Source organism: Trichosurus vulpecula, chromosome 6, assembly GCF_011100635.1.
Source record: "Trichosurus vulpecula isolate mTriVul1 chromosome 6, mTriVul1.pri, whole genome shotgun sequence".
Taxonomy (NCBI): Eukaryota; Metazoa; Chordata; class Mammalia; order Diprotodontia; family Phalangeridae; genus Trichosurus; species Trichosurus vulpecula.
The window spans coordinates 258,679,061-258,692,667 of NC_050578.1; the positions used below are offsets into that span (position 1 = coordinate 258,679,061).

General features: G+C 43.5%; 1 protein-coding gene across 2 annotated transcripts in view; it reads left to right on the forward strand.

The window, feature by feature from the left end:
- The window catches only part of C6H11orf49 (chromosome 6 C11orf49 homolog), a 182,132-nt gene that overhangs the window by 128,054 nt on the left and 40,471 nt on the right, over positions 1–13,607 (forward strand). The gene's annotated exons all lie outside the window — the stretch shown is intronic.

The window sequence follows — 13,607 nt, forward strand, 5'->3', positions numbered from 1 at the left end:
TTATCTCTAAAATTCCCTATTATTCTGTGTTCTTCTCTGATCTAGGAGGCAGAGTCCGAGGTCCTTTTCCCGTCTCTCCAACAATTTTCTTTATCTCTCTTCTGTACTCTGGAGGTCCTGATTCCACCTCCGACCTGGCACTCTAATGAATAGTCCTAGGTCCCTGGGCTTCTGATTGCTGAGCCTTCTCCTCAAAGAGCCCAAGCAGCCATCTCTGTCCTCACCACAGGTGATCCTCCTCCCCCAGCCCGTCTACTTCAATCTACTTCCAAAAACAACCCAGTCAATCAAATAAACTCTACCCTTCCTAGAAAGAAGTGTCAGTTAGTTACCCTGTAACTCCACCAAATGTCCCCTTGACTTTCCTAACCACCACAGCCCTCCCTGGGCACCACTCCAAAGCTGACTTTCTCTATTACAAGGGTTCTTGAACCTTTTGAGGTCATAGACCCCTTGGTCAGTCTGGCAAAGCCAATGGTTCCCTTCTCAGAGTGGTGTTTTTGAATAATTGAAGGAAATGCTCAATTTCAGGGAGACGTTAGTGAAAATAAAGATGCAGTTCTTTCTCATCCACGTTCATGGACCTCCAGAATTCTATCCACAGCTCCCTTGAGGGTCCACAGACCCCATTGCTCTTTTACAATGTAAGCTACTTTTAAATAATAATAATGATAGCTAACACTTGTATAGGGCACTTTACAGATCTGTTTCATTTGATCCTCACAACTACCCTGAGAGATATATGCCATTGTTAACCCCATTTACAGATGAGGAAACTGAGGCAGGCAGCACTTAAGTGATTTGGCCAGGAGCACATGGCTAGTGGGTGTCCAGAGCAGGATTTAACCTTGGCTCTTCTTGACCCCCGGCCTGACGCTCTCTGCACTATGGTACTTACTGCCCTTCGCTTCCTGGTATTTATATCTTCATTGGTTCTGGCAGGGCCTGGCACATAGTGAGTATTTACTATCTGTGCTTTTTCATTCACAAAGGTAAATTGTGAGGAATCTACCTCGGGCTTTTTCTAACTTTGCCTGTGTTAGCTCCTGTGACTATTTTCCCTTGGACAAAACTAAGTACTCAGTAGCATGTACTGCATCCAAGAATCCATTTCTTATACTCTAAGACGAAAGAGTCCTAGACCAGAAAGGGGCCAGCAAGCCCTCACGACACCCTTGGGTGACTTGTCCTCCCCCAGACCTGGCGTCCCCGATCCATTCACAGGGCTTCCTCTCCATCCCCTTCAGGCTTCTTTTTATCCCTTGGTGGAGCTCAATGAGTGTGTGTAACCCAACCTCCCCGCCACCCAGTGGGCCTTGCAGCTGGGCTTCTCCCCCCAGTACATTGCAGACATTCTTTTCACATCATTTTGTCCTCTCTGCTGCTTTCTCTCCATTTGGCTTCAGTCCCTCACTGCAAACGTCTGTTTCAAGGGACAAGAGTCTGCCAAGGAGAAGCTGGCAAAGGGGGGGCGCCGGTTCTCTCCCCTCAATTTGAAGGGCCAGTGTCACTCATTAGCATATGAGAAGAATGGTTGTAAATAAACATCAAATGAGGTTAATGAGCTGCATCTCATCAATATTAATGGAGTTCACCTCTCAGCAATGGATTGAGGTATTGCTGGGTTACAGTCTGAGACAACTGATTGACAATGCCCCCTGTTACAGGGCAGAAGGGGTTAGCTCCTGAGCTGCTTGGAATGTGTGTCATTTCATGACCCCAGGAAGGTAGCAGAGAGACCGAGTCTGACACCAGATCTTTGTAGTCTTCACATCACGTGCTTGTCTTAATGGGCAGAGCCTGTCTCTGCTAAGCAAAGATCTGGCTGAGGCATCGAGGGGAGTGCATGATACCCAGGGGAAGAAGGACCATTCTGGCATGGCCTGGCATTGCCATTGCCTCTGGCAGAGAGGAATGGCCCTCCCCCAGAGCCTTCTTAGAGCACTGACTCCCATGGCTCCCATGGGTGCCAGATCCCTGGAGCTCCTTGACCTGCTTAAGAAGTGAAGAGGAGGGGCAGCTAGGTGGTGCAGTGAGTTCAAATCCAGCCTCAGACACTTGACACATGTACTAGCTGTGTGACCTTGGGCAAGTCACTTAACCCCAATTGCCCTGCCCCCCCAAAAAAAAGAAGTGAAGAGGAGAAGCCGATGAAGCTCCTTTTTAGCCATTCTGCACTTGGGAGCATGCCCACCAGTGTATTTCTGAGAGTTTCCTCTTAGAAGGTGTGTGTTTTTGTCCAATTCAAGTCCTTAAGCACAGAGCAGTTGCTCCAGAGGCAGAATTGTAGGGCTGTCAGCATTAAAGTTATTAAAAATCCAAATCTTCACTGAGAGGTTCTATAGTCCAGCACCAAGGGAGGCAGTGTGGGAAGTGGGAAGAGCCTTGATTCTTGAATCTTCACACCTGAATTACATTTTGCTTTGGATACTTCTTATGGGACCAATGTCCTCATGTAGAAAATAAGAGGATTATATTGGCTGCCCTCTGAGGTCACTTTAAGTGGTGCCCCTCCCCATGTGGGTGAACCCACAGTGCCCCTGGGCAGCTCTTAAGACTAGAAGTTACTGAGAGCTTGGAGAGCACGGGGGCGGGGGGCAGGTCATCGATCCAGAACTCTCCTTCCTCACCACCTACCTCCAGGAAAGAAGCACTGTCTGTGGGGCTAATCTCCATTTGGAAAGATGGCACTCCAACTCTATTGTGACAGGATGCATATTACCACCTGGCATGATTTAACCACATTTTGCTCACCTACATACATTTACAAGATGAAAGGTGTGGTTTGTGGCCATGGAACATAGGGAAACTGTATATAAACAGTTACCTAAGACTTGTGCCTATGACCTTGGCCTCATTAGCCCTGAACCGGCCAACTGAACTGATTTATTACTAAGATTATCAGTTACTTCATTTACAATTTCCTGGAAGGAGAAACTGACATGTTATGAAACTCATGTTATCATTATCTTAAAACCAATAACCTCATGCCACTTTATAAGTTCACAAAGCAGAAAAATCTTCTCCTGTTCCTTCTTTCCTTCTCAGCTATTCTTGGGTCCTGCTTGGTCATCTTTACTTAGGAAAAACTTCCAGGAAAGTCTGTATAGAATGGCACCCAAAGCCCACCCATGTAGGAACCCTTTCTGCACCAAGGTAACCAAGAATGGGAAGTCATTGAAATTGGGCCTGACTTTCCCAGGCTTGAGGCTGTCAGCTCTGCTCAGAAAGAGGCAGACAGATTACTCTGCCTCTTAACTGAGGCTCACTGGGCCACAGTGCTCCCTGGAGTCCAGAGTCCCATGATTACGCCTTCTCAGGGCCAAACAAGGCAGCGCTTTTCAGAGATATTTGCACCCCAGGTTTGGACTGGGCAGCCCACGATGAAACCATCACTGACCGTGAGGCCTTGTTGTTTTTCCAATGAAGAATTGTGCCTGCTAGGAGAGGAGTGACATTGCGCTGTGAGGCGACTGTGTGCAAGCAGGGCATTTGCTGGAGCCAAGAGGTTGGTTCATTGCCGCTTTGTACATTCAGGCAAACCAGAAAACTCAGATTAATAGGCTGTTTATTCTTCTTCATGTTCCTGGAATCAAAGCCTCTGGATTGCATTCTTAAAGAGGTTTTGTAAGCCTGTCCTGGAACCCTCCTCCCTGGGCTCTGCTTACTGGAGAGAAACGATTCCTTTTCATCTCCCCAGCAGCATCCCTCTCTCATTGCCCAGCGTAGTAGAAAGGTCCGCAGGCCTTTGTCAGACACAGGATCTTTTGTCCATTTTCTAGAAGGTCCTGTTACATATAGCACCTCAGTCTATTGGAGACTAATTATTTAATGTTCTTGTCTTTGAGTCACCTGAGCCTGATGAATCCAGTCTGATCTCCCCCTAAAATGGCATTTGGCTGCATTTTAGCCGAGGAGAGTGCATTTGGCTAGATGATAGCTATTTTTAACTTGATTTGTCAGTATTATCACTTTTTGTCCACAATCATTTGAAAGAATTATTCCGGGAGCCTTTGAAATATCTACCAAAGCCATACTCCATGGAACAAACTAAGATTTCCTTAGAGAATATTCCCTTTACATGTAAGGAACCTCTCAAAAAAGCCTTAGGACAATGGCATACTGAAATATATGTGAGCTCCTTCCTTCTCACCCCCAGCTATAGCCCAGCCAGGTGATCCCAGTGGATTTCCTGTGATAGACAGTCAAAGCCCTTTACTGAAGCTCAGAGGAGCAGGAAAACAGGCAAGGAGATGCTTAGACACCCCATCCCCATGTCATTGGAGCAGCAGCTCAGTCATTGCCCGGTCACTCCTCAGCCATGTACTCACAGTTCTGGAAAACATTGCAAGCCCTCCACAACTTCTGAAACTTCCCCACCAGCCTCCGTGACATCCTTCCAATATTAGGATATCAGAAATAGCCAGTATAGATTGGAAAACAATAGTGGATGTTGCTTAGACCATGCAAACACTCAGCATGTTATAAGCAGCCCACACATATCAAATAAACAGAATATAAATATTAAACAACACTTTTTCATCTGGCACAACCTTGAATTGCCACAGCCAGAGGCCAGGAAATGAAACTGGGGTCACAGATCTGGGACTAGCACACTAAAAACCATCTGGCCTATGGCAAATCAAGAAATAAAGACTCATCCTTCCTTCTTCGGCAGTGGAGGCACACCTGGAACAGCAGGAGTTCTATCATCCAGAAAATACTGTCCCCTTGTTTCCATCCCAGCTGTTTGGACATGTACCATTTGCCATACACAACCTACGACGGAGATAGATGTACACAAGCTGGCGTTCAGCCTGCTTCCCTCTATGGAGTCCATCTGTTTATTCAGTTCTAAATCCCAGAAAGTAGTCACCAAGAAGTAAATAGTGGGAAGGTACATTTTTCCCCCTCTTGATAAACATGTCCCAGTAAACAGAAAAGCTTTTGCAAACACATTCCAGAGTCCAGAGCTTCCCCAACAGCTGTGGAGGGAGGGTTTGGAGAGGCAAGGATCTCATGGATCTCAGTATCCAACATGGAGAATCCCAGTGGTTGGAAATCCAAGGGGACGAGGTCAGTGAAGTACTGTACATTGTGGGAGGTCCCTCTCTCTCATTTGCAACATAAATTTAAGATCTGTGATATTCCTGCCACAGTTCAAGCTTCAAATATCAACTGCTTAGAAGACTGACCAGTCTTTCGTTCTGAAGCAGAAGGACAGGCTTTGTATTCTTCCCTGCACCCTTCCATCCTCAGAACATGGGCTACTGCAACTAAAGACCCTCCCTCCCTCCCACCCTTTCCACCCCTCCTATCCCCCCTTTGCTGTCTCAGGAAATTGAGGCTTGAGCTTAGACCTGGATCTTGGGCCTGTCCTAAAGATCAGGGACAAGCAGAAGAAAGTGACCTTTTGTTTTTAGAGGTGGCTGGATATTGGTGTCTCTGTTATGTGTAAGATTGGCTGATTAAACCACCCTAGGATTGTTTTTAAAAACTGTTTTCCTCACTCCTCATTTGTGGGTCAGATGCGTTGGACAATCCAATGGAATTCTCTGTGTTCCATTGCTGGCTGCTGCCAGACAGCAGTGCCTTGAGATGATGAAGTGTGAGGCACTGCTTCATTTTGGACATCCTGCACTCCTTCCTTCCCAGGGCTGGCCCCACCAATTAACCAGCCTTGAAAAATGGGGCAGCTTCAGGAAGGACGGCAGCAGCGCAGCAGCTCAGCCGCCACCTGCCCCTGCCTCTCCCATCACGTCTACAGTAAGCATTCATTCAGCCCTAACCCTTGGTCTGGGACTCCTTTCCTCTGACTCACAGGTCATTTCTTTTAGCAGTGTATCTGAGAGACAGAGAACTAGCATCTGCATGCTGAACAAGAGCAGTAGGGAGCAAATTTCTCTGCTGGAGAGTAGAAATTACAGTGAGAACAACTCTCAGTTCAGACAGTTACAATCAGGAGGTGAGGAAGAGAGAGGGAGAGAGGAAGAGAGAGAGAGAGAGAGAGAGAGAGAGAGAGAGAGAGAGAGAGAGAGAGAGGGAGGGAGGGAGAGGAAGGGGGGGAGAAAGAAAGATTGAAATTCAAGTCTTTTTTAAAATGAATTAGAATTGTTCAGGATAAGTTTACTTAAATTAACTCTCCTAACTCAGGCTAACCCTTTCTCCTAGGAGTAGGTTGAGGCAGGGTCAAGGATATCAGGCTTAGCCCTGTTCTTTCCCAAGCCCTAGCACAGTAAAGACCACAAGGAATACCAATTTCCAGATTTCTGTTTGTTAGGGATTGCCTTAGCTTTCCTTGTGGAAACTGCCTGGAGAAACTGGGAAGCACAAGATCAGGAAGCTACATGAGACCCACAGGTCAAGTGAGGCTGGAGATCTTCACTAGTCCTTACAACCTTTGTGCCTGCATTTAAAGGCCCCATGATTTTTTTATCTGAAAATAAACGTGCAGGGGAGTTTTCCTCTTTCTAACATGCGGTACTAAGCAGGTCATAGAGAACCTATTCCTTTGTATGGGCAGATTCCTGGTTCTTATTCTCACTAGGCTTCTTTCTACCCAAATGAGATTTATCATCTTCAGAGAGGAGAACCTCTTGTTGGGCAAAATTAATGCCTATTATCTTAAAAATTAAAGACAAAGGAGACAAAATTATCCTTATTCACATATCAATCAGCAAGCATGTATTAAGCACCTGTAATATGCCAAGCACTGTGCTGGGTCCTAAGAATACAAATGCAGATGATGTGATAATCTCCCTAGAAAATCTCACAGAATCATAACAATTGGAGGCTAGAAAACAAATCCACAAAACCATTATCGTTTATGTGCAACTAAACAAATTATGAGAAAACAATAGTTAGAGCTGTTATAAATTCAGCATTACCATTAGATACATAAAATATCTGTTGTTAATCAAGACACCTTCATGACTTAGATAAAATACAACTATAAAAATTATTTCCAGAATTAAAGTCAAATTTAAATAAGTGGAAAGATATTCACTGCTTACAGTTGGACTGTGCCCATATAATGTAAATGATAATACTACTAAAGTAATTTACAGGTTTAGTGTGACATACCAGCCAAATTACCCAGGAAATACTCTATTGAACTAGAAAAAGAGCAGAATTCATTCAGAAGAACAAAAGTTTAGATCTTAAGGAAAATGATGGAAAAAGTAGTCATGTAAGGGGCATAAGGATTACCAGATTCATTTGACCAGCATCACAGTTATTTGATACTAGTTTAAAAACGGCAAAGTAGGTCAGTAGAACAGACAAGATAATCAAGATCCAGAAGCAATATAAAAGCAATGGCCCAGTCAGTTAAATCAACAACGTAAACTCCTGGGAGGACTCCCTATTCCCATTAGACTGGGAGCTCCTTGAGGCCAGGGACTATATTTTGCCTTTCATTGTACCAGTTCCTGGCACATAGACATTTAATGAACATGTATTGACTTACTATTCAACAAGAACTGTTGAAAACAACGGGAAAGCTGTTTGTTGAATAGTCAAGTGGAATGATAGGTGCCAGACCTACATTGGCAGAAGTTGGGTTTAGCCCAGCATATTACACCATTTACCACAATAACAACCAAGTGGATACACAACCCAAATACAGAAGATCACATCATTAAAAACAATCCAAGGAGAATAGAAATATCTTTTGCAACTGTGGCTAGGCATAAAATTCCTAACCAAACAAAGGATAAGGAGAATAATAAAAGACAAGTTAAAACATTTTGATTATATACAATTTAAAAAGTTTTTGCATGAACAAAATTCAGATTGGCTAAGGAGAGTGGGGGAAAAAAAACTTTGTGTCAACTATCACTAATAAAATTTTGATATGTAAGATTTTTGTTTAGAGGCAGTGTGGCAGTGGATAGAGAAGGAGTCTTGAAGCCAGAAGGACCTGAATTTAAGGCTTGCCTACAGCACATATAACCTGGGCAAATCACTTAACCTCTCAGTGCTGTAGTCCAGCTATCCTACAAGCATGGTCAGGAGATCCCCTGGGGCTCCCTGAGACCTTTTAAGGGGTTCCAAGAGGTCAAAACGATTTTCATAATTTCAAGATGTTTTAATTTCTAGTATGTTAAAAATCACTAGATACAACCCACATGAGCAAAAGCTCTCTGGGAGGGGCGGAGCCAAGAAGGCAGCTGCAAGGGACTTGCTTAAGCTCTCTCCTGGGTCCCTCCAAACACCTGTAAAAATGGCTCTGAACAAATTCTAGAGCTGCAGAACCCATGAAATAGCAGAGGGAAGCAAGGCTCCAACCCAGGAAAGCCTGGATGGTCACTGGGAAGGGTCTATTGCATGGAGCTCGGAGGGGACCGCAGCCCAGCATGGGCCACGCCAGGACCAACCAGACTGGGAGCTGGGCGGAACAGGCTGTAGGGCCCTTAATCATTGAGCTGTGGCAGTTATCAGACTTCTCAACCCACAAATGCCAAAGACAACAGAGCAGGTTAGTGGGGAAAAAAACTGCTGGATCTGCTGGATCGGAGTGAAAGGAGTTCGTGGTCGGCCCCAGCCCCAGGGGTGTGGAAGTGGTTCAGCTCTGGGACTGCTCCCAGAGCACCAGCTGTGGTTGCTTCTGGCCCCAGGCCCACGCAGTGGGAAGAATTAAGCAGTGAATCAGAGCAGGAGTGCAGAGCCTGCGTGGATCTGGGTCACTGTCCAGGTTGGTGGTTCTTGGGGGAGGAAGAGTGCTGGTGTGGCAGAACTTGCTGTGTAGAAGCAGCTCTAAAAACAGCAGTGCAGCCCCTGAAGCTTGGGACAAAGTACTCTCTACTCTACAAGCAGTCATACACTGACAAAAAGCTCAAGGGTCAAGTAGTTGGCTGAAACATGGCCAGGCAGCGAAAATGGTCTCAGATTTAGTCTCAGACTTTGGAATCTTTTTTTGGTGACAAAGAAGATCCAAACCTACAGCCAGAAGAAGTCAACAAAGTCAAAGAGCCTACATCAAAAGCCTCCAAGAAAAATATAAATTGGTCTCAGGCCATGGAAGAGCTCAAAAATGATTTGGAAAAGCAAGTAAAGTAGTAGAGGAAAAATTGGGAAGAGAAATGGGAGTGATGCACGAAAATCATGAAAAACAAGTCAATGACTCCTTTAGGAAACCCCAAAAAATACTGAAGAAAATAACACCTTAAAAAATAGACTAACTCAGATGGCAAAAGAGCTCCAAAAAGCCAAGGAGGAGGAGAATGCCTTGAAAGGCAGAATTAGCCAAATGGAAAAGGAGGTCCAGAAGACCACTGAAGAAAATACTACCTTAAAAATTAGATTGGAGCAAGTGGAAGCTAGTGACTTTATGAGAAATCAAGATATTATAAAACAGAACCAAAGGAATGAAAAAATGGAAGACAATGTGAAATATCTCATTGGAAAAACCACTGACCTGGAAAATAGATCCAGGAGAAATAATTTTAAAATTATTGGACTACCTGAAAGCCATGATCAAAAAAAGAGCCTAGATCTCATCTTTCAGGAAATTATCAAGGAAAACCGCCCTGATATTCTAGAACCATGGGGTAAAATAGAACTTGAAAGAATCTACCAATTGCCTCCTCAAAAAGATCCCAAAAAGAAAACTCCTAGGAATATTGTCACCAAATGCCAGAATTCCCAGGTCCAGGAGAAAATACTGCAAGCAGCCAAGAAGAAACAATTTGAGTATTGCGGAAATACAATCAGGATAACACAAGATCTAGCAGCTTCCACATTAAGGCATCAAAGGGCTTTGGAGGCCAAAGGAGTTAGGATTAAAACCAAGAATCACCTACCCAGCAAAACTGAGTATAATGCTCCAAGGCAAAATATGGATTTTCAATAAAATAGAGCACTTTCAAGCTTTCTCAGTGAAAAGACCAGCGCTGAATAGAAAATTTGACTTTCAAATACAAGAATCAAGAGAAGCATGAAAAGGTAAAAAAGAAAGAGAAATCATAAGGGACTTACTAAAGTGGAACTGTTTTGCTTACATTCCTACATGGAAAGATGATGTGTGTAATTCATAAGACCTTTCTCAGTATTAGGGTAGTTGAAGGGTGTGTGTGTGTGTGTGTGTGTGTGTGTGTATACAGGGTGAGTTGAATATGAAGGGATGATATCTGAAAAAATGAAATTAAGGGATGAGAGAGGAATATATTGAGAGAGGGAGAAAGGGAGAGATAGAATGGGGTAAATTATCTCACATAAAAGTGGCAAGAAAAAGCAGTTCATTGGAAGAGAAGAGGGGGCAGGTGAGGGGGAATGAGTGAATCCTGCTCTCACCAGACTTGATTTGAGGAGGGAATAACATACACACTCAACTGGGTATCTTGCCCCACATGAAAGTAGGGGAAAGGGGATAAAAAAGGGGGGATGACAGAAGGTAGGGCAGATGGGGAAAGAAGTAATCAAAAGCAAACACTTTTGCAAAGGGACAGGGTCAAGGGAGAAAATTGAATAAAGGGGGACAGGATAGGAGGGAGGGAAATAAAGTTAGTCTTTCACAACATGACTACTTATGGGAGTGTTTTGCATAATGATACATGTGTGGCCTATGTTGAATTGCTTGCCTTCTTGGAGAGAGTGGGTGGGGAGGGAAGAGGGGAGAGAATTTGGAACTCAAAGTTTCAAAAGCAGATGCTTGGGGAAAAAAAAGATGTTTTTACATGCAACTGGGAAATAAGATATACAGGCAATGGGGAATAGAAACCTATCTTGCCCTATAAGAAAGTAAGGGGGAAAGGGAGAGGGGGGGAGGGGGAAGGGGGCTGACAGAAGGGAAGGCTGACTGGGGAATGGGGCAATCAGAATATATGCCATCTTGGAGTGGGGGGAGGGTAGAAATGGGGAGAAAATTTGTAACTCAAAATCTTGTGGAAATCAATGCTGAAAACTAAAAAATATTAAATAATAAAGTATGGAATTAAAAAAATCTCTTTGGAAGATCCTGAAAACAAGAAGTTGGAGAACTGCTGTTCTAGGTTTCTCTCTAAGACTATAAATAGCAGAGAAGGTGTCAACCTTCATTTGTAGAGGGAGTTTCCTCACCTGGGAGTTCCCTGTACCAATGAAATCACAAGTCCAAGCTTTATCCCTTACCCTTAATCTAAGATTTATAGAGAATTGAATGAAAATATGTAAGATTCAGAGTTATCCTCCAGTAGATAAATGGTCAAAGGATATGAACAGTTTTCAAAAGAATTATAAACTATCAGCTGTCATTTGAAAAAAAAAAAGTTCCAAGGCATAGATAAGAGAAATGCAAATTAAAACAACTGGAGTTTCAGCTTACACCTAGCAAGTTGGAAAAGATGACCAAAAATGAGTACATTAACATTGGCAGATACGGGAGATCCATGTGCTATTATGCTGTTGGTGGACCTGTGGATAGCATCTATGGTACTGTACGTTACACGACTGAGCCATAGCATTCTACACAATAATTTGACTTTAATCATGTTCATCACAAGTTTGGTAATAGCATGCATTCTGCAAGGCAGTTTGAAATCTCATGAGAATGATGACAAGATAATTCACCCCCTTTGACCCAACAATCACATCACCGGGCATAGTTACTCCAAGGAGGCCCCAATACATAATAAAAAAAAATTCATGGCAGCATTCTTTGAACAGGAAACAAAATTGTTTCAGGAATGACTGAATAATGATATATGTATGCAATGAACTGTTACTATTCAATAAGAAATAATGACTAACATATAAAGAAAATGTTTATAAATTAAAATAAGCAGAACCAGGAGAGCAATATACTCAATGACTGTAATAATGTAAATGAAAAGAACACTAAATGGAAGCCAGACTCTAAGTAAGTGTAATGACCAGTCTCAATCCTAAAGAACAGATAATGAAACATGACTGCCTTCTCAGATCAAGAGACTGCTGGGACAATGTATGCATATATCTGCTTGTTGCTGCTGTATGACAGTTAGAGACTTTGTATTAAGCTTTATGTGGATTCTATTTGACCCTTGAGGTACCACATTAGTGGCATTGCATTGTAAGCAGTCCAGATTAGTTAATGTGCTGTCTCCTTAAATATATAGAAGCTCAACATGTCACTATGTTAATTATCCAGCAAGGGAGTATGAATCCACCAGGTGGTCTACCCCTCAAGCTACCAGCCAAGTATATGTCAGAGTCTATCTGACTCATTCAAGGAAATGCCTCCCAAAATGCTGCAATATCTTCTCTGGACACCAGAATGCATTTTGCCTGCAAATACCTAGGCTGCCCTCTCCCCACCTCAACATGGCACTCAACTTCAACGGTGGTGCTGAGAAATTTAAGTCCATAGTGTCCAGATTCAGAATGTTAAAAAAAAACACCTTAAAATCTGCAATTCTTTGAACCCCCAGCCACATCCAGAATCTCCTTTCTTAGTAACTCCCACATTCACAGGACATAGGCACTCAATGGGGTCATGTAGTTTACTACCTATAGAAAAAAGGAAAGGAAAAATATTAAACATACCACATAGAACGCTTTATCTCCATCTATCTTTCAAAACACTTCCTGTTTACCTTCCCAGTTCTTATGGTATGGCCAGGAATTCCCAAACTGCACTTGTCCACAAATTATGGAAAGATAATAAATGACGAAGAATGGGTATCTGGGGAAGAGCTGGGAGGGAGATTCATCTTCCTTTGCCTGTAAGGTTAATGGGGAGTAAGATCTTCCCGACCCATCAGTAGGCCTTGTGTGGAGCCCATTAAGGGAAGCCTGCTTGCTTGTAGGAAGGCTTACACACCTTTTGTTAATTTCTTATTAGGCTCTGAGCTTACTAGCTGAAAGTGTATATGTTCTCAGAGGTGAGCTTTTGCTTTGGGGGCTGGCTTATGAGAAAGGTTTTGTGATTCTCTGGTCGAGACTCTGAGGGGCTGCATGTTCAGAGCTCCCCAACTCCTCAGAGGTAAAGGCCCTCTCCATTTCAGTGGTGGATGTAAAACTTTGATTCAGGCGGTAGAGCCCTGTCGGTCTTTATTTCTCTTCTCTGTATTTCCTCTGTATTTTATGTAATTAAAGAAGATCATTGACCCCTTTAAAGTTGCTTTCCTTAGTAAAGCAGATAAAAGAACCTTCACTAGCAGCCATCTTGGGTATGCCAGTGTGGTTGCCGTTACACTCACCAGTCCACTGGACATGTTGTAGCTGAGTCTCAGGTACTTGGGGCTTTCTCTCATCCTCACATTCCAATCCCCACATCTATTGCAGAGTCTAATTTCTTCCATAGCAGTGACATCAGCTATTTCTTCTCCAGTCCCATGCACCAGACATAGTGTCTTGAGTCCTATTAACCCACTGCCACTGCCTCACACTAATGCCAGAGCCCAGAGTCAGCAACTACTCACCCACATAGCAAGCAGAAGGCTCAGCTTGATTACAGTGACTCCCTACTCCCCATTCCCAACATGACAGTTGAGATGTCTCAAATCTCATTGGCTAAAACCAAAAACAATAATTGCCTGCTCCCTATGCCCCGCTTGGCAAGAGAGAGTTTCTTTCGGGCAACAGGAAGAAAAAAGGGAACTCTAGATCTTGGCACCTGTATGTCCCTGACTTCTCATGCTGTCAGTCAA